Source organism: Triticum urartu, chromosome 7 (genome assembly GCF_003073215.2).
Source record: "Triticum urartu cultivar G1812 chromosome 7, Tu2.1, whole genome shotgun sequence".
In the NCBI taxonomy this organism is placed as follows: Eukaryota; Viridiplantae; Streptophyta; class Magnoliopsida; order Poales; family Poaceae; genus Triticum; species Triticum urartu.
In genome coordinates, this window is record NC_053028.1 from 4198004 (window position 1) to 4225010 (window position 27007).

The following is a 27007-nucleotide window of genomic DNA, read 5'->3' on the forward strand; positions in this document are numbered from 1 at the left end:
ATGGTTTGGCTTCTCAATGATCACTGGGACAAACAACACCGGTCGTATGCTATGTCGGTGGAGCAGCGGGTAATAATGAAAGTTGTCGGTGTTATGAATTTCGAGTTTTTTTTCAAACACATACCCCCCATATGTAATGATTTGTTTGTTTGCTTGTAGGATCTTGCACCTCTGAAGCTTCGGGCTCACGGGGTCAACCTTGGGTGGATGCGCTATGATGAGCGGTACACACCGTATGTTAGGGAGACAGGACTTCTCCCTTTCATTCAGTTGGTCAGCCGGTCGACGCCACCCAACAATGCTCCAGCACTCACCGCGCTTATTGATCATTCGAGGCCGAAGACACACAGTTTCCATCTTCGGACCGGGGAGATGACTGTCACGCTCCAGGATATAGCTATGATCACCGGTCTTCCTATCGATGGGAATCCTCTATTTATGAGCACCGATTCTGATGGGTGGCGCGAGCAGATGCTTGCCCTTATCGGTATGGTTCCTCCGGAGCCTCGGGAACCAGAAGTAGAAGGCAAGAAGAAGGAAAGAGTCGCAGCCGGTGCTACTTTCACGTGGATTGTATCGAACTTCAGTACTTGCCTGAGGATGCTAATGAAGACACGGTGAAGACATATGCTCGTGTCTACATGTGGTACGTGATATCCAGGACTATGTTTGCTGATGGCACTGGCAAGAATGCTCCATGGATGTGGCTCAAGGCGTTGACCGTCTTCGACAGCAAATGGAGTTGGGGTTCGGCGACACTGGCTTACTTGTATAGACAGGTATGAAGTTGTTTCTGTTTCACTTCATTGGTACATTATGAATGCGATCTTGCTGTTAATTCAACCAAGTTCTTTTTTATGTGCAGTTGGACGAAGCCTGTTGTAGGCTATCTGGAGGTATTGGTGGTTGTTTGCTCGCACTTTCCATATGGAGCTGGGAGCGTTTGCCGGTTGGACGACCGAAGACCGTGAAGTACGAGGATTGGGACGACAAAGGCGACCCACTACGGCTCCCCACTTGGGCTTACAAGTGGGATGTGTTAAATGAGATGACGGATGATCCCTCGGTCATGTACAAGCTGTACAGGAGCGAGATGGACGCGATCACGCCTGAGCAGGTGAATCGACATTGCATAAGTAATTATGATGCTTCTATCGTAACTCGATATAAATTTTGCATTGTATCCCATTTTGTAGGTTGAATGGGAACCGTATGGAAAAGGAGATAGCTTTGGGAACCCTATAGAGTTCAGGCTGAATCTGATGTGCATTAAGGATAGGGATCTCTGGCATATGCGGTGTCCACTCATATGCAACTGGGCGGTTGAGCTTCCCCTGCCACATCGGGTGTTCCGCCAGTTTGGTTTATTCCAGCCACACCCGCCAGAGTGGGAGGACACGGACATAGTGCTACACGCGTAAGATATAATCAACCTTGAGCACTTAGCGGCTTCTCGGCGGTTTCGATGATGCTAATATTCTGTTTCTAACTTGCGGAAGATCAAGGATTGGGCCAAGCATCACAGCAAGTATATCATACAGTTCAGGCTTGCTGTGGAGCAAGCTCGGGCTGGAAAACGAGCCCAGCTTCGTCAGCACTGCCCGATCGCGTTCAACAACTATCTCACATGGTTTCTTGCAAGCACCCGTGTGGAGGTATGCAAGCCGGCGTATGCCGAGGAGATTTTGGAAGAACCCACCGTTTTTGATGAGGTAGCCCAGCACCAGTACAACGCATTAGTCAGGAAAGGCAACTCAGTGATCCCTTCAGCTCCAATGATGAACTTTGTGGTATTTGCCCTTTTTGCTTTTCCATTTGCACTATTCACATCTTCACTTGCCTAACACGTTAATACCGTTTCTATTCATAGCGTGCCCAGATCAAGAAAGCAGCTGATGAGACCGACACTATTCTGCAAACAACCCCGACTGGCAAAAGCGATGGGGAAGGTGCACTTCGAGCATTCATTAAGGTTCACATCTCCTTCAAACTAGCACTTAACATGTGTTGCTACGTTCGATGTCTCATTCACTTGTTCATGTTGCAGCGCCAGGGCCAAAAGTTAAGGCGGCTATCAAACCTTTTCGGTTGTCGTGACCCCGAGTATGTATCACCAGAACGTTCTAGGTCGGCGACACCATCAGATCCAACTTCTGGCAACGCTGATCCTTTGGAGGATGAGGATGTCGGTGTGGTCACCCAAGAGGTATGTCATGAGGATATATCTCCAATTGTTGATGCATTTCTAACTATATCCTCACACACGGTCTTTCCATATCTTTTGTGGATGCATAGGTTCCTGATGATATGGTCTTGGGGACCTACAAGGTTCGGTCTGCATACGAGTTAAAGCCTAGGAAGGGAATCAACAAATACACACCTGAGGACTTCACCCAAAGAGGCAAAAGGACGGTCGGCACCTCACGAATGGCTGCTTTGGATGACTATTTGGATGACGATGTGGATGACGTGGAGGTACCGGAGCCGGAGCGGGTTCCTCTTCCTAGGAAGGTGAAGAAGATAACCGTTAGGAGGGGGGAGGAGGCAGCAAGCGCGGAAAGCACTAGTCATCGTCCTTTATTTATAATGTTCAACCCAGAGTGGTGGTAGCTCTTAGTAATGTGGAATTTGTTATGTCGTTGAATTTGGAGTGGTGGTTGCTCTATGTGAAACTTGTAGTTATGGTAGCTCTATGTTAAACTTGAACTTATTGTGATGGTCTTTTCTAAGAAACGATGTCTTTGTTGAACATCTTCTGAACCTTACTGTTTACTATACGCAATGTTGAACTGTGGCTGAAAATGACACAGTCTGAATGACAGAAAAACACTAAGTGTTTGTGCAGCGCCTAGAAGTGAGGCGCCACACTCCATAGTGCAGCGCCTGCAAGCTAGGCGTTGCACTATGGAGTGCGGCGCCTCCCAGCTAGGCGCTACACAGGTCTGTAACTTGTCCACCCTTCTGTTGCTCTCTGGATAGATACGGACCTGTGCAGCGCCTAGCTGCCAGGTGCCACACCCCATAGTGCAGCGCCTGCATGCTAGGCGTTGCACTATGGATTGTGGCGCCTCCCAGCTAGGCGCTGCACAGGTTTGTAACTTGTCCACCATTCTGTTGCTCTCTGGATAGATACAGACCTGTGCAGCGCCTAGCTTCCAGGCGCCACACCACATAGTGCAGCGCCTGCTCGCTAGGCGTTGCACTATGGGGTGTGGTGCCTCACAGCTAGGCGCCACACAGGTCTGTAACTTGTCCAACTTTCTGTTGCTCTTTGGATAGATACAGACCTGTGCAGCGCCTAGCTTCCAGGCGCCACACCACATAGTGCAGCGCCTGCTCGCTAGGCGTTGCACTATGGGGTGTGGCGCCTCCCAGCTAGGCGCCACACAGGTCTGTAACTTGTCCAACTTTCTGTTGCTCTCTGGATAGATACAGACCTGTGCAGCGCCTAGCTTCCAGGCGCCACACCACATAGTGCAGCGCCTGCTCGCTAGGCGTTGCACTATGGGATGTGGCGCCTCACAGCTAGGCGCTGCACAGGTCTGTAACTTGTCCACCCTTCTGTTGCTCTCTGGATAGATACAGACCTGTGCAGCGCCTAGCTGCCAGGCGCCACATCCCATAGTGCAGCGCCTGCAAGCTAGGCGTTGCACTATGGAGTGTGGCGCCTCCCAGCTAGGCGCTGCACAAACACTTAGCGAATTTTTTGGCCCGAACTGGAGGCCAACCTTCTGTTGCTCTCTGGATAGCTACAGACCTGTGCAGCGCTTGTCCGTTAGGCGCCACACTCCATAGTGCAGCGCCTGCTTCCTGGGCGCTGCACTATGGAGTGTGGCGCCTCCATGCTAGGCGCTGCACTGGTCTGTAGCTATCCAGAGAGCAACAAAAGGTTGGACAACTATGGACCAGTGTGGCGCCTAGCCTTGAGGCGCCACACTCCATAGTGCAGCGCCCAGGAAGCAGGCGGTGCACTACAGACCAGTGATTTTTTTAGCATATGCAAACATAGTAAGATGATGTGAAGTAGGATTGATACATAGCAAGCAAACAACTATGAAGAGAACATATGCATGACACATAGTACTTCACGACACATAGTAGTTCTTACAACCAAATCGAGGAGGAGACATAGTAGTTCTTACAACCAAATCGAGGAGGAGACATAGTAGTTCACGACACATAGTAGTTCTTACAACCAAATCGAGGAGGAGACATAGTAGTCCACGACACATAGTAGTTCACAACCACATCGAGGAGGAGACATAGTTCATAACACATAGTAGCTCTATTGCATAGAGCAAGGCCCATTTCCCTTCTTCTTCTTCCTCTCTTCTTCCTCTCTTCTTCCTCTTCCTCCTCCCTTTTTCTTATGAGGCGAGCCTCCTTAACCACCCTCTCCATGAATATCTGATTCTCCCTCTCTTCTTTTTCAGCTGCGATTGCCCAAAGCTTCATCGTTTTCTCTTGAAAATCCTTTAGACGCTTCTTCTGTGCCTCCTCACATTTCCTCACCAACGCTTCCTCCCTAGCGCGCATCGCATTTGACGCTCTCTCTCTTCTCTTCCTCTCCGTCTCAAGCTCCTCTTCCTTCTTCTTCTTTAGCTTGGCTGCATCCTCCTCTCTAAGCTTCTTGGCAGCCTTCTCCCACCATCCCGCCATCTCATCTTCGCCATCCTCCTTCATCGTTGGTTTGTTGGGTTGGGAAGCCGCCATACCTACAATGAGTGAAACATAATGGTTAGTAGGGACAATAAGAACAAATGGAAGCACATATGAAAAACAAGAACATATGATACATTATAGTTAGTGAGGAACATACGGAAATGGTCCATCTAGGTATCCAAACATTCCTCTATAACGAACTTGCCCTTGTCCATCACCGCGGCCAAGTCCACCACCAAGGCCAAGACCATCACCAAGGCCTAGACCATCACCACGGCCATTACCACCTCCACAAGCTCTACCACCACCACGGCCTAGACCACCACCACGACCTCTACCACCACCACGGCCTCTTGTAAGTCCTAGTTGCCGACCTCTTTGTTGCCTAGATCCTCTTTGGCTAACACTTGGTTGGCTTGGCACTTGTTGGCTACCACTTGGTTGCCTTGGCACTTGTTGGCTACCACTTGGTTGCCTTGGCACTTGTTGGCTACCACTAGGTTGGCTACAACTTGGTTGGCTTGACACTTGTTGGCTACCACTAGGTTGGCTACCACTTGGTTGCCTTGGCACTTGTTGGCTACCGCGTGGTTGCCTTCGCACTTGTTGGCTACCTCTTGGTTGGCTTGGCACTTGTTGGCTACCACTTGGTTGGCTCCCTTGTGTACCTCCTTGTTGGCTTGTGCTTGCATCATTTGTCTTGGATCTTTTTCTTGGTTTCGTACATTTTCTTTCGTTGTGGCCTTGACCTTTGCACTCCCCACAACGGGAGCTCTCACGAGGCTCTTGGAATTGTTCGTTGCCCGCTTCGCGGCCGCCACCATGGCCCCATCCGTCCATGTCGCCTCTAAGACGCTTTGTCTGACGTCTGCCCCGTTTAACAACCTTCAACTCCGGATCCGGCCATAGTTGAACTCCATGATACTCCAGCCATTGTGATTGGTCAAAGTACGGGTGAAAGCGGGGAGCCCATGTTTTCTTGACCGTCATAATTGAGAACTCCGACTCCCTCAGGGTGCGTGGGTGATTGATGTCCACATTCCTAACGCGACCGGCGGTATACAAGTGTGAGCATGGGAGATGAAGCAACAATGGCCTCCCGCAAGTGCAATCACATTGTCTTAACGACACCTTGAAAGCCCGACCTCATGTTGCCGGCCATCGTTTGTGGTTCCTCCTGGCTCTTTCACTTCGTACTTCCACTCTTCGTTGTCATATAATATAGCTTCTTCTGAGTCCGCCTTCCGTGATTGAAATACCAACCATTCATCAACTTTGGGTGGGAACTTGTACTTGTACTTCCGTGGGTTCTCACCCGCTATTTGTGCATCGGTTTCCATCGAGTACTTTACAAAGTACGCATTCATCTTATCAAATGTGTATTGAACTATTGCCGTCACGGGTAATCCACGTGCACCTTTGAGCACCCTATTGAAGCATTCTGCCATATTGCTTGTCATTTGACCGTATCTCCGACCATCTTCATCAAAGGCACGTGCCCACTTGTTCTGGTATTGAATGTGCCTATTGAGAAAGTCTTGACCCCCGGCATCAAGTTTTTTGTGTGCGAGCAATTTGTTGTACAAAGTGGCGAAGCGCTTATCGGAGAAAGCAAGACAACAATCTTGAAGATCATCGGCCAACTCCTTAAGGCCACATGCCCTATAGAAGTTCGAACAAAAGTGCCTCATGCACCATCGATGGTGCAACGGAGCATGCCCGGGAATGTCAATCTCCACCGCGTTAAGAATTCCTGGATGCCGATCCGATATGACACAAATTTCCCTTTGAGCGGGTAACACCTTCGTCCTCAAAAGATGCATAAACCACTCCCAGTTGTCATTGTTTTCCACCTCAACCAAAGAAAATGCCAATGGCAACACCCGGTTATTGGCATCACTTGCTATCGCAACCAACAAGGTGCCCTTGTATTGTCCGGTCAAGAACGTGCCATCAATTGCGATGACCGGCCTACAATGTTCGAAAGCCCTCAACATTGCTCGAATGCCCAAAAAGCACGGCCAAATACTATGACTTTCCTTCCTTCATGAACCGTTGTTTGGTGCCCATGAGGCTCGACCACATGAACCATGCCCGGATTTGTCGCGGCCATGGCTAACAACAACCTAGGGATTCGGTTGTATGCTTCCTCCCATGTACCATACAACATCTTAAATGCGGCTTGCTTCGCCTTCCATGCCTTGCCGTACTTCACCTTGTAATGAAAGATGGCTTTCACAAGGTCAATGACATGTTGGACGCTCATTGTTGGAAGTGTGGATATTGAGTTGGAGAGCCTGTAAGCGATGAACTCGGACGTGAGTTGTTTGTGGTTTTGAGACACGATCTTGCCATCCACCCTCTTGCCTTGGCACATGTGAGTTGGCACACAACTCACTACATGCCAACTTGGACCTCCTTTCCATGGTCTTGGACGCACAATCCACAGACATATTTCATCTTCACATGCACATGCAACCGTGTAGCGCACATTGACGTCCGAGTGCACCACCTTGTGTGGACGATAATGCGTAACCGAGTAGTTGTCGAGCCACATTTTCAATTCCAACAAGGTGTCGAACTTAGAACCTTTAGCAATCCGGTTCTTGTCGTCTCCCAAATCACGGTGAGAGCTTGGCCTAACCCCAAGAGGTGCACATTGGCCACCATCTACCACGGCTTCATCCGCGAGACTAACATCCTTGAACAATGTAGTCCGATGATCCCGACGAAATACCTTCTCAAAAGCTTCGACCTCCTTCACCGTGAACCCCTCCGCATCAACTTGTTCATCAGGACCATCGTCATCCGAGTCCGATGCATATGCACGGGAAAAAGGGATGGAATGGTCCATTGTCTCTTGCAAATGATATTTGTCGAGATCACCCACATTGTTGTCATGGAGATCAACTTCATTGTCATCGTCCGCATACTCATCATTGTCCTCTTGCAAAACTTCATCTTGGTTGTTTGTAAACGGGCTCAATGTTGGCCTCACTTCCTCTTGCACAATTTCATCTCGCTTCAAGGGTGGGGGGCTACTAGCAACCAAACGGGAGGGGTTCCGGTTCAAGTCCAAATGCAAACTTGAATCAACCTTCTTTGTTGCAAATAACTCAAGAGCCTTGTCTAGTGAATCGGCCACCGTCTCCTTGTATGCAACCCAACGTTGCTCCGAGTTGACACGCATTGTCTTCCAACGGACGTGCATTCCAAAACCAACATTATGCCTTCCCTCCAACTCAATGATATCACTAGGGTCCATCCAATTCAAATCTTTCCTAACTTGTTGAAAGAGCTCCGCATAGCTAGGACTACTATCAAACACCATGTCAACCTCATCCGGGTCCGGTTCTATATTGCCTTTCAAAAAGGCGTCTTTGTCCCCATGATGAACAAACACACATGTTCTTCCCATCCCTATAAGCATTCCGAGAAACAAAAGGTAACATTGCTTCCATGAGTACTAATCCAAGAATTAACACGGAATAGAAACCCTAATATATATATCAAACAACAACCCTAACCCTAATCATAACCCTAACCCTACCATAACCATAACCATAACCCTAGCCCTAAACCTAACCCTAGAACCAACATAAGAACACCCATAAGAATAACCCTAGCATACTAACAAAGCCTAATCATACAAATTGGCAAACAAACATCTCACATCTCCATGCAAATCTCTAGATCCAAACAAAACTAGGGTTTCCCCAAACTAGCAACAAATGAGCAATGGGAGAACTTTACTTGGATCAAAACAAGGGGATCGGAGAAGATTACCTTGAGGGAGGGTTTGACTTCGAAATCCACGGACAAATTCTTCGAATATGCAAGATTTGGGAGAGGATTTGAGAGGGGGAGAGAGTGGGAGAGGGGGCAAAGCTTGGGTTGGAGTGTGTGGTGTGGGGGGAGTGGGGGAGGGGGGCAGCCAAGTGGCTGGATAAGTCACAGTGCAGCGCCCCCGCGCCGGGCGTTGCACTTTAAGTGTGTGGCGCCTACCTCGGAGGCGCTGCACATTACATGTGTGGCGCCTAGCTCGGAGGCGCTGCACTGCTGGGTGCGGGCCAAGGGGCTGCCACGGTGGACTGGTCTGCAACGCCTCCGAGCTGGCCGCTGCACAGCAGGGTGTGGCGCCGTCGTGGCGGACGCTACACAAAAGGGTCAGGCGTGTGAAATAGTTTCAAACCCAGTTCATTCTGTGAATTATTTTCGTCCAAAGGTCAAAATTGTCAAATTTGCCCGTCTTTGGGGTGACATGCTCCAGGAATGATGCTTCCCTTCTCAAAGGAGAAAAGTTCATGCATGCACGGCCATGGCCATGATGTCAATCATGCATGCAGCAAAAGCAAAAGCCCAGTAGCTTGCCAACTTTACTTGTGTCCACCACCATCCTTTGTTCCCCGCCCTCTACCCAGGAAACCAATCCAACACAGACGCTGGCGCTGCTTGCAGTGTCCCTCCATCCGCCTGCTAAATCCTCTGCCTGGCCGGGAGCCACCACTCAAGCCTCCGCCGCTGACACCTTCGACGGCTGCTACTGACTGCTAAAGCCTATTCGGCTGCTAGCATCACAGGTGCCCACCTCTTGTGCTCCCACTTCTTGTTTCTCTCTTCTTTTTGAGGGAAGAGAGGAAGAGAGATCGAACCAATCAGGAGCATAGCCGTGTTTTCTTGCCATGTTGACAAGAAAACTAGGAAGTATGTAATGTCTACAATTGCCTGAAAATTAATTTCATAACTGTGCAAGCATGGACAAAAGTTGCGAGACCTACATTTTGTTGATTTTCGTTTCAATCTTGTGGTTAATTAGCCAGATCTTCTAGTCGTACTACAGGGTATACTAGATGCCTAATAAATAGAGTATTATCTACTAGCATCTATCTTCTATCGGTGAGTAAATTTCCACCTGAGTACAAATTGTCATATTTCCATAGGTAGGTTATCGGGTTGGGGACAATTTAGTGTTTCATGGTCTGACTATATGTGCCTAGTCTTTACCTAAATTATTTTTCTCACCATGATTGCTGACCCGCCTTTATGCTGTTTTTCCGTTTCTTCTATAGACTAGCTCTGTCTATACTTGATTTGAACTTTCTATGGCCCACTCATCCTTTGCTGCACTTGCAACAACAGCGAAGGTGAAGATGGAGATTGTGGTGGGTGCATAGGAAGCAACCATGAAAATAGAGTTTGACAGGAGTACACCGCACCTGCTTCCACCTGCCTGTGCAGCCGCTGCCTTCAACAGTGGCTGCCCTGCCCAGTGACTGCTCAAGACTCTTCAGTGACCAGCAGCTTATTGTCCAGTTTGCAGGTGCCTCCTCTGCCCCCAACTCCATTTTCTATTGTCTGGTTGCTTTTTGTTCCCCTTGCCATGGCAGTTGATCTTGGCAACCTACCATCATTGCGAGCATGTTTTTCACTCAATTAATTAGCACTATGACATATGAAAAGTAACAACAACAACAACAACAACAACAACAAAGCCTTTAGTCCCAAACAAGTTGGGGTAGGCTAGAGGTGAAACCCATAAGATCTCGCAACCAACTCATGGCTCCGGCACATGGATAGCAAGCTTCCACGCACCCCTGTCCATAGCTAGCTCTTTGGTGATACTCCAATCCTTCAGGTCTCTCTTAACGGACTCCTCCTATGTCAAATTCGGTCTACCCCGCCCTCTCTTGACATTCTCCGCACGCTTTAGCCGTCCGCTATGCACTGGAGCTTCTGGAGGCCTGCGCTGAATATGCCCAAACCATCTCAGACGATGTTGGACAAGCTTCTCCTCAATTGGTGCTACCCCAGCTCTATCTCGTATACCATCATTCCAGACTCGATCCTTCCTCGTATGGCCACACATCCATCTCAACATTCGCATCTCCGCCACACCTAACTGTTGAACATGTCGCCTTTTAGTCGGCCAACACTCCGCGCCATACAACATTGCGGGTCGAACCGTCGTCCTGTAGAACTTGCCTTTTAGCTTTTGTGGCACTCTCTTGTCACAGAGAATGCCAGAAGCTTGGCGCCACTTCATCCATCCGGCTTTGATTCGATGGTTCACATCTTCATCAATACCCCCATCCTCCTGCAACATTGACCCCAAATACCGAAAGGTGTCCTTCCGAGGTACCACCTGGCCATCAAGGCTAACCTCCTCCTCCTCACACCTAGTAGTACTGAAACCACACATCATGTACTCGGTTTTAGTTCTACTAAGACTAAACCCTTTCGATTCCAAGGTTTGTCTCCATAACTCTAACTTCCTATTTACCCCCGTCCGACTATCGTCAACTAGCACCACATCATCCGCAAAGAGCATACACCATGGGATATCTCCTTGTATATCCCTTGTGACCTCATCCATCACCAATGCAAAAAAGATAAGGGCTCAAAGCTGACCCCTGATGCAGTCCTATCTTAATCGGGAAGTCATCGGTGTCGACATCACTTGTTCGAACACTTGTCACAACATTATCGTATATGTCCTTGATGAGGGTAATGTACTTTGCTGGGACTTTGTGTTTCTCCAAGGCCCACCACATGACATTCCGCGTATCTTATCATAGGCCTTCTCCAAGTCAATGAACACCATATGCAAGTCCATCTTTTGCTCCCTATATCTCTCCATAAGTTGTCGTACCAAGAAAATTGCTTCCATGGTCGACCTCCCAGGCATGAAACCAAACTGATTTTTGGTCACGCTTGTCATTCTTCTTAAGCGGTGCTCAATGACTCTCTCCCATAGCTTCATTGTATGGCTCATCAGCTTAATTCCACGGTAATTAGTACAACTCTGAACATCCCCCTTGTTCTTGAAGATTGGTACTAATATACTCCGTCTCCATTCTTCTGGCATCTTGTTTGCCCGAAAAATGAGGTTGAAAAGCTTGGTTAGCCATACTATCGCTATGTCCCCGAGACCTTTCCACACCTCAATGGGGATACAATCAGGGCCCATCGCTTTGCCTCCTTTCATCCTTTTTAAAGCCTCCTTCACCTCAGACTCCTGGATTCGCCACACAAAACGCATGCTGGTCTCATCAAAGGAGTCGTCCAGTTCAATGGTAGAACTCTCATTCTCCCCACTGAACAGCTTGTCGAAGTACTCCCGCCATCTATGCTTAATCTCCTCGTCCTTCACCAAGAGTTGGCCTGCTCCGTCCTTGATGCATTTGACTTGGCCAATGTCCCTCGTATTCCTCTCTCGGATCTTGGCCATCTTATAGATGTCCCTTTCACCTTCCTTCGTGCCTAACCGTTGGTAGAGGTCCTCATATGCCCGACCCCTTGCTTCACCAACAGCTCGCTTTGCGGCCTTCTTCGCCATCTTGTACTTCTCTATGTTGTCTGCACTCCTATCCAGGTATAGGCGTCTGAAGCAATCTTTCTTCTCTTTAATCGCCTTCTGGACGTCATCATTCCACCACCAGGTATCCTTATCTTCGCTTCTCCTTCCCCTGGACACTCCAAACTCCTCCGAGGCCACCTTACAAATGCAAGTCGCCATCTTCATCCACACATTGTCCGCATCCCCTCCTTCCTCCCAAGGGCCCTCCTTAATGACCCTCTCCTTGAACACCTGAGCTACCTCCCCCTTGAGCTTCCACCACTTCGTCCTAGCGACTTTGGCATGCTTATCCCACTGGACACGAATCCGAAAGTGGAAGTCAGCAACCACCAGCTTATGCGGGGTACAACACTCTCTCCAGGTATCACCTTACAGTCTAGGCACGCATGCCTATCTTCTCTTCTCAAGAGGATGAAATCAATCTGGCTAGAGTGTTGGCCACTACTAAAAGTCACCAGATGTGATTCTCTCTTTCTAAAGAGGGTGTTAGCTACAATCATGTTGTAGGCTAGAGCAAAGCTTAAGACATCTTCTCCTTCTTGATTCCTGATGCCATAGCCAAAGCCCCCATGTGCCCCTTCAAAACCTGTGTTAGAAGTACCCACGTGGCCATTGAGGTCTCCTCCTATGAAGAGCTTCTCACCAATTGGTACACTCCTAACCATGTCTTCCAGGCCTTCCCAAAACTCCCTCTTGGTGTTCTCATTGTGGCCTACTTGCGGGGCATACGCGCTGATAACATTGAGAACCAAGTCCTCAACTACCAGCTTGACCAGGATAATCCGGTCCCCACGTCTCTTGACGTCTACCACTCCATACTTGAGTCTCTTGTTGATCAAGATGCCTACGCCATTTCTGTTTGCAGTCGTCCCCATGTACCACAGCTTGAAGCCGGTATCCTCCACCTCCTTCGCCTTCTGTCCTCTCCATTTGGTTTCTTGGACGCAAAGGATATCAACACCTCTCCTCGCCGCTGCATCAACTAGCTCCCGAAGCTTCCCTGTCAGGGACCCTACGTTCCAGCTACCTAAGCGAATCCTCCTAGGCTCGGCTAGCTTCCTTACCCTTCGCACTCGTCGAGTCAAATGCGAAGACCCTTGCTCATTTTCCACTACACCCGGGCGCCGATGTAGCGCGCCACTAAGGATGCGACGACCCGATCCTCGCTCACTTGCCACCGTATCCGGATCAAGATACGGCGCGCCACTTGGGGGGCGCCGGCCCGGCCCTTGCCCATTTTCCACCACACCCGGATTCCGATGTGGCGCGTCGCTGAGAGGGTTACGCCCCAACGAAAATCTTTTGGGTTTCATCTCCATAAGAGTGGCTGAGTTTTTACGTTGGCTCGCCAAGCCTATCACAACCCTCCTCCTTTACCCGGGCTTGGGACCGGCTATGTTGAGACAACATAGGCGGAGTTGACATATGAAAAGTACAAATTGAAAATCCCATGAAGTGCATAACGTGCACAATTTCCTCAGCATTATATGCAATCTTTAGGCATTGTTGGTTTTTATTTCATTTTTGGGGATAACTTAGTGGTGTTGATCTATATTGTGGTTGACAAATTCTATAGGCCATGATATTAGGTGGACCGTATGCACAAAATGCAGCTATCAGTTAAACTTTTGTTTGTATAGTTTCTTTGATTGGGGGCAAATTGATATTCGCTGGAATTGTTCCATGATCTGATTGTGGAGCCTTTTATGATTAATTATTTTCTAGCCATAATTCATGCTGACCCTTATATTCCCTTTTTTCGTTCTTTTCATAGATCAACAACTGCTGAGCACTGTCTTTTGCACTTGCAAATTACAACAACAAGGGGCAGATTGTAGTAGTAAAGAGCACAGAGAAGGAAGATGGAGTTTGTAGTGGGTGCTTCGGAAGCCACCATGAGATCTCTCCTAGGCAAGTTGGGCGGTCTCCTTGCCCAAGAGTACACTCTGATCCGTGGCGTCCACGGCGACATCCAGTACATAAGCGACGAGCTCGCCAGCATGCAGGCCTTTCTTGGCGACCTCGGCTCTGCCCTGGACGACCATGATCGCCTTCTCAAAAGCTGGATGAAGCAGATCCGTGACATGGCATACGACATGGAAGACTGTGTCGATGACTTTGCTCATCGCCTCCCTCAGGACACTCTTGGCGATGCAAGATGCTCCTTCATCGTGACGATAGTCTACAAGCTGTGGACGTTCTGGCCTCGCCGCGACATTGCCTGCAAGATTGCTGAGCTCAAGGTCCGAGCACAGTACATTGCTGAACGACGCAGCAGATATGGAGTGAACAACCCAAACCCAAGAACAAGCTCCGAAGCCGGAGCAACCCATGCTGTTACGTATGGCATTGCTGAGCATTTGGTGGCAAGCCGTCAGCTCATCCGCACACAGAACCCCGTGGGAGTGCAGGTGGACATGGAGAAGCTCCAGGGTTGGCTAACCAAACATGATAAAGGCTCTCATCGAGCCGTTGTGTCCTTGATTGGATTCGGTGGTGTGGGAAAGACCACCATTGCCATGGCATTGTACCGAGATTTCAGGAATAAATTTGACTGTCGGGCATCAGTCACAGTGTCTCAGAACTTCAATGAAGATGAAGTCCTAAGGGATGTTCTTGGGCAAATCAAGCCAGCAGACAGTCAAATCAAGACAAAGGAGGAGGCGCAGGAGGGCAGCAACACAGGAAAGGTGGAGAAGAAAAGTCTAGCGACAAACATTAAAAGTTCAGTTAAGCGAGTTGTGCCACTGCTCTCTGGCCACAGGCCGCAAAGCAATGATAGCAGCACACAGAGTAAGATAGAAACAATGAATCGTGACCAACTTATTGAAGAACTCAAAAAACGCATGCTTGGAAGGAGGTACTTCAAAATCATTTCTTTTTCTTTTCTTGTGAATTACTCGTAGTAAAGCTGTGATAAAATTGTGTTGTTTACCACAACAATTTCAGTCTGAAGTTTGTACATTTGTGACTGAAAAATGGGAGGTTTTTTGGAAAATAATAATAGACAGTTATGTAACTAGTGGACCCTAGATAATTAGAGACCAAAAGATAAATAGTTAAAGTTGCACAAGGAAGTTCTGTAAAAAAAGGTTGCACAGGGAATATTTGTGCAAATTCTATAACTGAACTTCAACTTGTTACCAATAGCAAATTTCGTACCTATACACATATATGGACATAGTCACCATATACTTTACTAGATTGGATGTATATGGTGACTATGTCCAAATTCTCATATACTCCCTCCGTTCCTAAATATTTGTCTTTTTAGAGATTTCAAATGGACTACCACATACGGATGTATATAGACATGTTTTAGAGTGTAGATTCACTCATTTTGCTTCGTATGTAGTCACTTGTTGAAATCTCTAGAAAGACAAATATTTAGGAACAGAGGGAGTATATATATATAACCTAGTCAAGTATAATAAATTATTATACAACATTGGTAACATGTCAGCAGGTAACATGCTAAAACTGGACCTACAATCTAGAAGCAAAACCACAAAACTATATACATCCAATTCATAAAAATATGAGAACTTGGACATAGATCGGATAGAACTTATCGGATTACTCTTGGACTCTTCAGAGGATTAGTTTTTCTCAGTGGTATGAATTTAAATAAGCTAGCACATTTCTTCTCACTTGTATTTTATTACCTTTTTCATGGCAGGTATCTCCTCTTGATTGACAATATATGGTCCGTAGAAACATGGGAGACCATTAGAAATTGGTTGCCACATGATAATACAAAGGACAGTAGAGTAATAGTAACTACAAGATTTCAAGTTGTTGGTGCAGCATGCTCAGAAAGAGATGGAACTGATTATGTGCATACAGTTAATGTTCTAAGTGATGCCCACTCCAAAAGCCTATTTCATCAGAGTGTTTCTGAACCCCAAAGCAGCAAAGAAGGTGAAAGAATGGATACAAGATCTCAAGCTAATGTTCCTAGTGTTTCTACCGAGTCCTCCGAAGGAGATGGAACTGATAATCAACCTTCAGCTCATGTTCAAAGCAGCAATGTCGGGGAGAAAGAAGAGGTCCATATGGATATATGGAAATACTGTGGGGGGCTTCCTTTGGCCATAGTCACCATGGCTGGCCTTGTGGCCTGCAACCCACAAAAACAAAGTGATCATTGGAGTAAAGTTTGCAAGTCATTATTTCCAGAGCAAGTGGCTCCTCTTACATTGGAGGGGGTCACAAGGATACTTGATTAACTTGAGCATATTCCCCAAGGGCTCAAAAATTAGTAAGAAGCGTCTGACCCGGCGGTGGATATCAGAATGTTTTGTTGCAGAGAAGCAAGGGCTGAGTGCAGAGGAAGTTGCAGAGACATACTTCAATCAACTTGTAAGCAGGAAGATAATATGGCCTGTGGATCACAGCAGCAACGGGAAAGTAAAATCCTTTAAAGTTCATGACATGATCCTGGAATATATCGTGTCCAAGTCAAGCGAAGAGAATTTTATTACTGTTGTTGGTGGACATTGGCTGATGCCAACTCCTAGCAACAAAGTCCGTCGACTCTCCATGCAAAGCAGTGGTTCCAAACATGGGAATTCAAAAAAAGGCATGAACTTGTCACAAGTGCGGTCACTGACAGCATTTGGAAGCCAAAACCGAGGACTCCCATTCCATTCGTTCAATAATGGAATAATACAAGTGCTTGATCTTGAGGGCTGGAAGGGTTTGACAGATAAGCATTTGAATGACATATGTAAAATGCTTGTGCTGAAGTATTTGAGCCTCAGACGGACAAAGGTTTATGAGATCCCATCAAAGATCGAGAAGCTCCAGTATCTAGAAACTCTTGACATAAGGGAGACATATGTTGGTGTGCTGCCCAAAGCTTTTGGACAGCTCAAACAGCTCCGTAGCATGCTTGGAGGGAACAAAAACACAAAGAAGGCTTTGAAGTTGCCACATGAGAAGAACAAGGAGCCGATGAAAGCACTTGGTATCTTGTCAGGGATTGAGATCGGTGAGGACTCGTCAGCTGTAGCAAGCCTTCATCAGCTGACAGGGCTAAGGAAGCTTGCCAATTACAAGCTCAATATAAGGGAGGGTGGTCAGACCTTCAAACAATTACGCTCCTCCATTGAGTACCTCTGTAGCTGCGGTCTGCAGACATTGGCAATCAATGATGAGAGCTCTAATTTTATCAACTCACTAGACACCATGACCACTCCTCCAAGATACATCATCGGCCTAGAGTTGTCTGGCAAGATGGAAAGGCCCCCAAAGTGGATCAAAGAACTCAATAACCTCTATAAGCTGACCCTTTCTGTGACTGTTCTTCGGACTGATACTTTCAAGCTCATCCAGGACCTACCCAAATTGTTTACGCTCACCTTTACACTCAGTGCAACCAAGGATGATAGGGACATAGTGGACATTCTTGAGGAAAATAAACAGCTTACCGACAGGGAGATCATTATTCCACCTGGAGGATTCAAGAGTCTAAAGCTGCTTCGCTTCTTTGCAACTCTGGTTCCAAGGCTGAGCTTTGCAGTTACAGGAAAAGAGGTAATGCCAGCACTGGAGAGGATTGATATGCGGTTTGAAGCCTTTGAAGGGATTTACGGAATCGAGACTCTCAAAAGCCTCCAAGAGGTGCATCTCAGTGTTGGTAATCAAACAGATGAAATAACCAAGTTCTTGGTACAAGATTTGAAAGACACCCCCAAGTACTTGGATGAAAAGTACGCCAGCAAGTGGCCAAAGATAGTCACCGAGTGAAGAGATTGGAATATGTCACATTATCTTTTGGTTGACCAACAAATCATCTGGTACGTATTGTATAATTAAGTGGGGGTTGTTTCATCAAGTCTCCATCGCCTTCTCGAGGGCTAAATAAACAGACTGCATCCATTATTGAATATTGTAATGCATATGTATGTGGTACTGCTGAATCCGTCACTCATTCTTGTAATTTGTACTTCTATTGTAATGTTACTTCCATTATTGATCTATTTGAACTTACCTCGTGTTCGGTTGTGGTATGTATATATCCCACAGTATGTGTTTGATTGAGATTTCTGTACCCTAGATTTAACTAAATAGCGGTCACATGGTTCAGTTGGTGTATGGAGGTCTGTTGCCCAAAGTGCTGGAGTTTTAGGAAGATAGATTGCCTTCAAATGCATGCAGGCAATGTAGAGTTTGTGTTAACCTATTTTACCAGGAACTCCCGCTTTGTACATGTTTGATTGTCTTAGCGAAGCAAAGAAGGAACCCCCATTTTGTATATCAATGCTCGAAGATTTCTTCTTTGCGACCATACAGTAGCAAACTACGCCATGTTTCGTGCTTGGAAACAGCCAATTTTTGTGTTTGGACATTGGCAACAAAGTCATTTATTTTATCATAGGAATTCTCAAAGGCATATAAGTTCAATAGTACCAGTAACAGTTTTTGAAATTTTAGCTGTGTATACATCCAAAATGTAAGGTTTCTGAGAACTCAGGAGAGGACATCCTAGACATAGTCATTTATCACAGAAATGGATGCTAACAAGAAGAACAAACCAGAAGCAGGGGGAAGAGAACAGGGTACCTCATCCCGGCCGACAAAGCGAAAGAATGATGTGAAGTGTCAGTATGATCTGCTGCCAAGAAACAGAGTAGTTACTACCACTGCCTGCATAGCGTGTCGATATGATTTCCTGCATACACATTAATCGCTTTGGAAATTCAGCATAGGGCAAATAGTTGGAATCACCAAAAACAAAGAGAACTTGGATGGTTATATCTGGCCAGAGTCAACAGAGCGGACCAGGTATCTTACTGGATGTCTGCAATAAGTATATATGATTCAAAATAGTTCTTCCAAGTTTCTGCACGTGGGGCGGAGATATGAAGAATTAAGAAACCCCAACCTGTATGGCACCCTTGAAAACGGCTTCATATGTCACACCGCTGTAGTAATCAAGGGAGGCCTCTAGCAAGATTTAAATCAAAACTTATCTTGTCGATCGCATTTGCTTTTTCAAGAGCTCTGAATAATATCTCCAGCCCATTCAACGCAACAACAGCCCCATCATTCTCCATAAACCTGCAACCCTCCTTTCTCAATTTTAGCGCCGGTCTATCAATTTCAACTCAAATACGCATGCTATTATGGAAAAGCGCACGCTGACTCATGGCCATTTGATCTCCCCCAGGATAAACATTTAGAAGTAGAATAGACTGGCTGTTTGTTCAAGTTGCTTCTGGAATCTATATATATATATATATATATATATATATATATATATATATATATATATATATATAAGTAACAAAAAAACCGTGCGCAGTGGTTCGTCAATTCATACCATACCTTGGCAACTTTAGGCAATCTCCTCTCCTTCTCGCTAATTCACTTTAGGCTCCCCATAGCTTCCTTCACTTTATCCATAACGGAGTCCAATTTGGGACACCTGTGAATGGGATCAAACAAGAGCGACAGCTTTGGTTCCCCAATCCGTAACCACTGCAGAATATAGGCGACGCCAGCAGCATCAAAGCCTCCCCCAGACTGACGGGAGCGTTGAGCTCGGCCAGCAGCACATTCGGGTGGAGGGCTCGCGCCGACGCGCCTCCTCCGTCTCCAGCAGCGGGAGCCTCTTGACGTCTGCGACGACGTGGCGCGAACGTCGGGCGAGGCGCAGCGCGCGGCCCCGCATGAGAGCAGGGCCGCGCAGCAGCCGATGGCGGCGGCGAGGGCAGCCTCGTCGCGGGTGAATGCGGCGGCGGCGGGGAGTCGCCATGGGATGGGAGCTCCGATGGGGGGCAGTCGCCTAAAGTGCCTGGCACTTGTGCTAGGCCCAGCAGCGCCTATTCTTCTTTTTCTAACATTTCTGCTTTGTGTACATTTTTTGGGTAAATTACACAAATATCAACTGTTTTCAAAATAAAATATCCACGTATTTCAAAAATAATTCGCGGATATAAAAAATTCATATCTATTTGAATTTCTTTTGTATAACAAGAAAAGTCATCATACCAAAGAGATATATTGTTGTATTTTAAAAACAATATACTCGTACACCCAAAAACAATTCCGTGAGTACAAAAATGTACGTATGTATTATTTAAAAACAGTTCTCCTTGATTTTCAAAATATATAACATTGTATGTAAAAGTGTTCATCATATATTTCAAACAAATCAATGTGTACCTGAAAAAATCTCAATGCGTCTTCTAAAAATGTCATCGTGTGCTTGAGAAAGGTTCATCAAGTAATTCATAAATATTAATCATGTACTTTATAAATATTCAGAGTGTATTATAAAATGTTCATCATGTACATATAAAAAGTTCAACTATGTATTAAAAAATGTTCAGCATTTATTTAAAAAATGTTCATTCATCGTGCATGAAAAAATGTCCATTATGCATGTAAAACTATTTATTGTGTATTTACGCAAATGTTCATCATGTATTGACAAATGCTCATGTGCAATAAATAAATATTCATCCTACAGTATTAAATGTTCAACGGGAATTCAAAAAAAATAGTGTGTAACTAAAAAATGTTCATCTTGTATTTTAAGTAAACATCATGTATTGACAAATGCTCATGTGCAATAAATAAATATTCATCCTACAATATTAAATATTCAACGGGAATTCAAAAAAATTAGTGTGTAACTAAAAAATGTTCATCTTGTTTTTTAAGTAAACATCATGTATTTCAAAAAGTTTATGATGTTTTTTCTTGCATGATAATATGTGTCTCATTTCTATCATAAAGATAATAGTACAAGACACGTACAGATCGACCTGACAAAACTAAAAAGACAATGGAACCCTACCTTTGCACAAAGGAAGCCCAGCCTAGAAACAAAATTACAATCAAGATAGAAGAATCCTTTGAGCTTAACGCCATCACCCGTCACCTGCCTCTGGCACCACGACAGCAGCCACCAAACGAAAAAAAATGACGGATCTCCTCCTTACCCGAGCTCGACTCGGCTTCATCGTTGATATGCAGCTTTACGGACCTCCAAGGTGGCTACCAAGCATGAAACCATCACCATGGAACAATTAGACAAAGGAAACACCCTGGACACACTATCAAACACCAGATCTAGTACCCCCACATGACTAAGGCGTTGGAGGAGAAAACATAAACCACGAACCCAACACACGATCCACCATCTTTCAGATGCTGCTGATGCAGACCACAATCTGAATCCGCTCCTGTGCTGGAGCAAACATCGTCGCTACGATAGTGCCCGAGGACACAAGTCCATCATGTATTTAAAAATACTCATAGTGCATTTAATTTGTAAAATATCCAACGTGCATTAATACGTTCATCATATATTTTGAAACACCATGTATTAAAAATTATGTATTTATAAAAAAGTTCTGTATTTTCTAAGAAAGAAGCATGTAAAATGTTCATGTACTTTTATTATAAAAATAATACTATTTGAAATTTTAAAAAGTTGGAATCGGCAAATCAAAAAGCTACAAGCGGCTAAATCAAAAACAAAGTTTTCATACCATTTTGTTGTCGACTCATATAATGATTTGACTTTAGTTGGACTAACCTAATGATAAAGTACGAGGGCCAGATGCATGTGTATCTATTTGTTGATTACATGATCTCTCGGAATCCAAAACATTATGGAAATAAACTATTTGCACTGACGTATTGATAAATTGTATGGTGCTGGTCAGCGAGTTCAAGATGAGGTACAAAGCGGTGACCTTGAATGACCTTAGAGCTCGCCCTGAAGAAGAGGTTTCGAGAAAGAATTTTGCTTAGGTATTGAAACAGAGATTAAGTAACTAACCCTGGAGACGAAATATCCTATAAAGATGTAGAGCATAAATTGACTAATCAATACCTAGAGATCAAGAAATGTGTAGGAAGATGTAGTATCTCAGAACTTCCTATATGGGTTCACTCTATATCTTGCTCGCCCCTAGTTAGTTCATCGCTTTAACATCCATTTATGTGCCGAATTAACATTTTAAAGGGTGGATTTTACTAACTCATGATAAAGCATGAAGATGATGCAAACATAGTGAGCACACACCCAACCTCTACATTATTAGGATGCACAAAGTCCACACGAACTCATACAGACAAATGATCACATAGGCAAAATAGCAAAGTAATACACGACCGAAGCTACGCCTAGGTGGACTAAAAAAACTCCAAAGTGATTAAAACAACGGACAAGAAGCTACAACAACGATTGTATCCCACCAACCATCTCTCGACATCCCATGTACAGTGAGACATGTTCTTTAACAACAATGCCTTCAAAAAGGGAACGGCACTCAAGTGCTGGCATCCGCAAATCCAACCACCGTATGCAAGATCTTCAGTTTTCATCCTACTGATCAAGTCCGAGTAAATCCGAGCAATGCCTTCAATAAGGCAATGACACAAAAAATATTGTCATTGCCAGATAAAACTTTAGACAGTGACAACAAATTTTTACCTGATCATAGAAAATCTTGAATGCATAAAGTTCCATATTATCTTTGTAAGTTTATGAGTTTTTGGCTATGTACACATTAAAAAATGTAAGCTTTAAGATAGCTCACAGGAGTAGATTTTTTTAGGGGAAGCTCACAAGAGTAGATGCTAAGGACACCTAGTCATTTAGCAAGGAAAATATATGTTAAAACCGAAGATCAAACTAGTAAGGACGACCGGGGGGAGGGGGCAATAATAAAAGAGCTCATATCAAAAGCAATCATGTAACTAATGAAACTTCCCAATATCTCATTCATCTCTCGGGGGGCGGGGGTTCGCACATCGGACATCTGATGGGGCCACCAATTTTGCACTTAAAAAACTCAATTTTTTTAAGGGATTCTCAAGTTTTATCAGTTCTCACTCATAGTCCAATGCTAGCTCAACAGCTATCCCCAACACCGGGAACCCCATTCCCCGTGTAGCACAACAAATGTCGACCAAACACACCCCTTCCTGCTCATTACCTGTTTTAGGCCCGCCCAAATAGCGTAGATCCCACTTGCGGTTTTGGGAAGGTTCTACACCGTTTATTATTTTTTATTTCATTTATTTTCTTTTTTCCTAGTTCTTTTTTCTTTTTATTTTTCATTTTGCCTTTCATGATTATTCTTTTGAAAGTCAGGAACGTTTTTTCATCATTGAATTCTAAAACATTCATCAAATTAAAAATTTGTTCATCAAATTCAAGAAATGTTCATCAATTTTAAAAAATGTACATCAAATATAAAAATTTGTTCGCCAAATTCAAAATGTAATCATCGGATTCAAAATTTGAAAGCCTGAACATTTCATAAAAAATTGCAAACAATTTTTTGAAGTCATGAACATTTATTTCCAAATTGATGAAATCATGAAAAAAATTACAAGTCACGAGAATGTCTGAAATTGTGCATATTTTTTCAGAATCACGAACATTTTTTGCACTAATGAACAATGTTTTTTCGAAACCCATGTACATTTTTTATTATTTGCAAGCCATTTTTCAAAATCGGCAACCTTTCTCTGAATTCACGAACATTTTTCGAAATGAGAAACTTTCATGGAATTCACCAATTTTTTAATTCAATAGCATTTTTTATCACACGATCATTTCGTGAACTCGCGAACATTTTTATAAATTCCTGAATTTATAAAATCATTTTTATTTGAAACCCAGAACATTTTGTTAATGAATAAAAAGCACAAACAGAAAAAAGGGGCACGGACCCCACATGCGCTGGCCCAAAGTTTTACCTGGGTGTGCGCTGCCGCGCTTCACACCGCGTGGGTCGTTAAATAGGAGGTCTCCCCACTTTCGCTACCTGTTTTAGGCCCACCCAACTAGCCTAGATCCCGCTTCAGGTTTTGGGAAGGTCCACCCAACTACCTGTTTTGGCAAGGTTCTAGACCGTTTTGGGAAATAATCTAGTATATTTTTTAGGTCTTTCTGTAGCAAATACTTTTACTTTGTTGTTGGGTATGTATTTGGTCCCAGTCAACTTAATTGGAGTATTGCTTGTCACAAATTTAGCACTGCAATGTAATTGTTTGCGAGAATTCTTTAATCTTGATTTAATTAATATGAGCATCAATATATACTACCAAGCAAGTCAGCAGGTGAGCTGCTCTCTGAATTACAAGAAGAAATACCTCAAAAAGAAATTTGATACAAAATAATAGAGAGGAAACAGAACAAGCCTCAAACATGACTTGCCGAGAAAATTCACTTGATATAAGTTAGTGTCCTTTTTTTAGCTCAGGTGCAACATATTAATATCAAGCTGATACACCCGGGCCTGAGTGGATGTGCCTCCTCTCTGGCCCCGAAAGCCAGTTGAATGGCCTGCGGCATGACTCCTTAGCTAGATTATTTCTAGTGAGGTTTCCCTAAAAATAGCATTTGTAGACACATTAATTTGTTCTTTGCCCGGGCTTTGAATAGTTTATGGGTCCAAAATGCACCTGGCTTCTGTATTAGCAGTGTCAAGATCTAGGCAAGATATCAAGCATGTACAAATTCAAGTTATCAATGAAAACAAAATAAAAGATATGACACCTAACAAGGGATCAACAGCATGCCGCAACAATCAGTAACACCAACCATGAAAAAGAGACGCGGGCATTAACTCCAAGCAACCTTTTCACCAAGGTGTTGCCATGGATTGTCCAGTGCTGATCCCACGACTCTTTCCCATGTGCATGGCACATGATGTGGTGAGGTGAGGGTGAGGATACACGCAGGTGCAACCGTGCCATATTGTCTCATCTGCACATGCCCCCAGCCCATGCACGCGTGGGCCGGCTGACACGGAGTCTCCTCGAAAGTAATAATCAATTGATGCATGTGTAATTTAAGTTTCAATAAAATACTTAGCAAAAAGTACTACTCCTTTTTCAAATCCGGAGCAGATAAGAATTCAATGAATTCAATGAGACTGTCCAATCAGATTCCAATGTTTGAAACTAGGGAAACATCCCAAATCACCCGCCGGACTTCATCGCTTGCATCGAGTGCCTCCATTGGTTGCCATGCGTCCATGTGTGCCCCACATAAAACGCACCCCTCCGTTTTAGAAATATTTGGGACGACTCGTCCCCCTTCCTCTCTCTCAATCTTCTGTTGTGAAAAGATCTCTGTTGTAACTAGACCTTTGTTACAGAATAATTATGTGACATGACCTTTGTTACGAAAATTTCTGACTTCTATAAAATTTCTGCAAAAGGACCTTTGTCGCGAAAAAATTGTGCAATGAACCTCTGTTGCAAAAAAAATCTGCAACTTAACCTATGTTGCAAAAAAATTCCGCAACACAGATCTATGTTGCAATGGTAGAGGTTGGCGATGGGCCGCTTAATCCTGTAAATCGGGCGGCTCGCGAGGCGTCCATCAGCAGACGCGTAGCAGCGTCCAATAAAACTATGCAGCATGAGTGGGAGAAGCCAAGGTTCCCCGGAAAAAAAGGAGGAGAGGCCAAGGTAACGCGCCATTGGCAACCGACAAAGAAGCATAGCGTCCGAGAAATTTGATAATAAACACAAGGTAGCAGGCACGGCAGTAGAGGTGCAAGCCGACAGTGCGATGCATGTGACAATCTAAGGAGATGAAAACCACGTACACGATGAGGCACCACTTGTTTCCGGATCCAAACATTGAACACCAGATCATGGGTTTCACTTCCAAGATCAATTTTGGGAAACCATTCCACCAAGGTACTGCCAGTGAGCGCAAGGGATAGAGAAGGAGAGAGAGAGATAGTACCGTGATGATCTCCATTGTTTTTTTGCATGTCCATGTCACATGATGTGGTGAGAGAGAGCATACACATGAGAGCGTTCGCGCTATTTTGTCCTATACGCTCCATGTGCATGCCCCCAGCGTGCATGCGACGGGGGCAGGACCCTGTCGACGTTCACTCGCAAGAGTCTCCTCGAAAAGCAATAATCAAAGGACGTACACGCATTTTAAGTTTCAGTATAATAGTTGAGACTAAGTACAACTCTTTCAAATGAAATAAAAAGTACAACTCTTTCAAATGAAGAGAAGATTTTTTTTTCGAAAAGAGGGGACATACCTCGACCTCTTCATCGAGTGATGCACACAACCTTTGTTTATCATTCGACCATAACAAAGTTCAACCAATAAATTATCACACATGACTGCCCGAAGGGTAAATTAAAAAGTAAAAAAAAATCATAGAAAAATGAGCCTCATGCATCACAAATCCTACTAGCAGTCCGCCAACCAAATCGGGTGAACAAATCCCAAGATACCATCTCCCATCGGTTGCACCCAAAGACCGTGGGCGCCCGATCCTCCTCCTTGCGAAGTAATGACCATGTATGGATCCAGCTGGTAGCCTTGAAGATAACCTGCAAAAAGTTTGGAACTTTCGTTCTGTTAAAAATACAATCATTATGAGTGTTTCAAATGGCCCAAAGTAAAGCTACTATTCCCACACGGATCTAGGACTTAAACTTGAGGTGCAACCCCACTAACCAGTTTCCAAACATATTCGTACTACTCGTAGGTGGAGGTAGGTTGAAAGCTATATGGATCGTTCTTCATAGCAGCTTGGCAAGTGGGCATTGAAGAAATAGATGCTCAATCAACTCCTCATTGCCACAAAAACAACACTTACTGCATCCTTGCCAATCTATTTTTTATGGATTATCTTCTGTCAGGATAAGAATCCAATAAGATTGTCTAATCAGATTCCACTGTTTGAAACTATGCAGTGTGAGTGGGAGAGGCCAAGGTAATTAACAAGACAAACAAATCAGCGTGAGCACCGAGGCAATCGACAAAAGCGCAACAGTAGAGGCACAACCAGTGCGATGCATGTGATGACAATAGTGTTGGAAATATGAGCAATTTACCGAATAATTTTATTAACAGAAATACTGGATAAAGCATGACTAAAATAGCAAATATAAAGTAAGTCATGCAATCTGACAGAGAGAAGGTAAACATCGTCTGCATATATGAACTTGAGCTAACCACATGTAGAACAG

General features: G+C 44.8%; 2 pseudogenes; both read left to right on the forward strand.

Annotated features, from left to right (window-relative positions):
- Nucleotides 1-2610, forward strand: LOC125525526 (annotated as a pseudogene).
- Nucleotides 2611-13881: 11271 nt separating this feature from the next.
- LOC125522698 lies at nt 13882-18064 on the forward strand (annotated as a pseudogene).
- Nucleotides 18065-27007: the final 8943 nt, after the last annotated feature.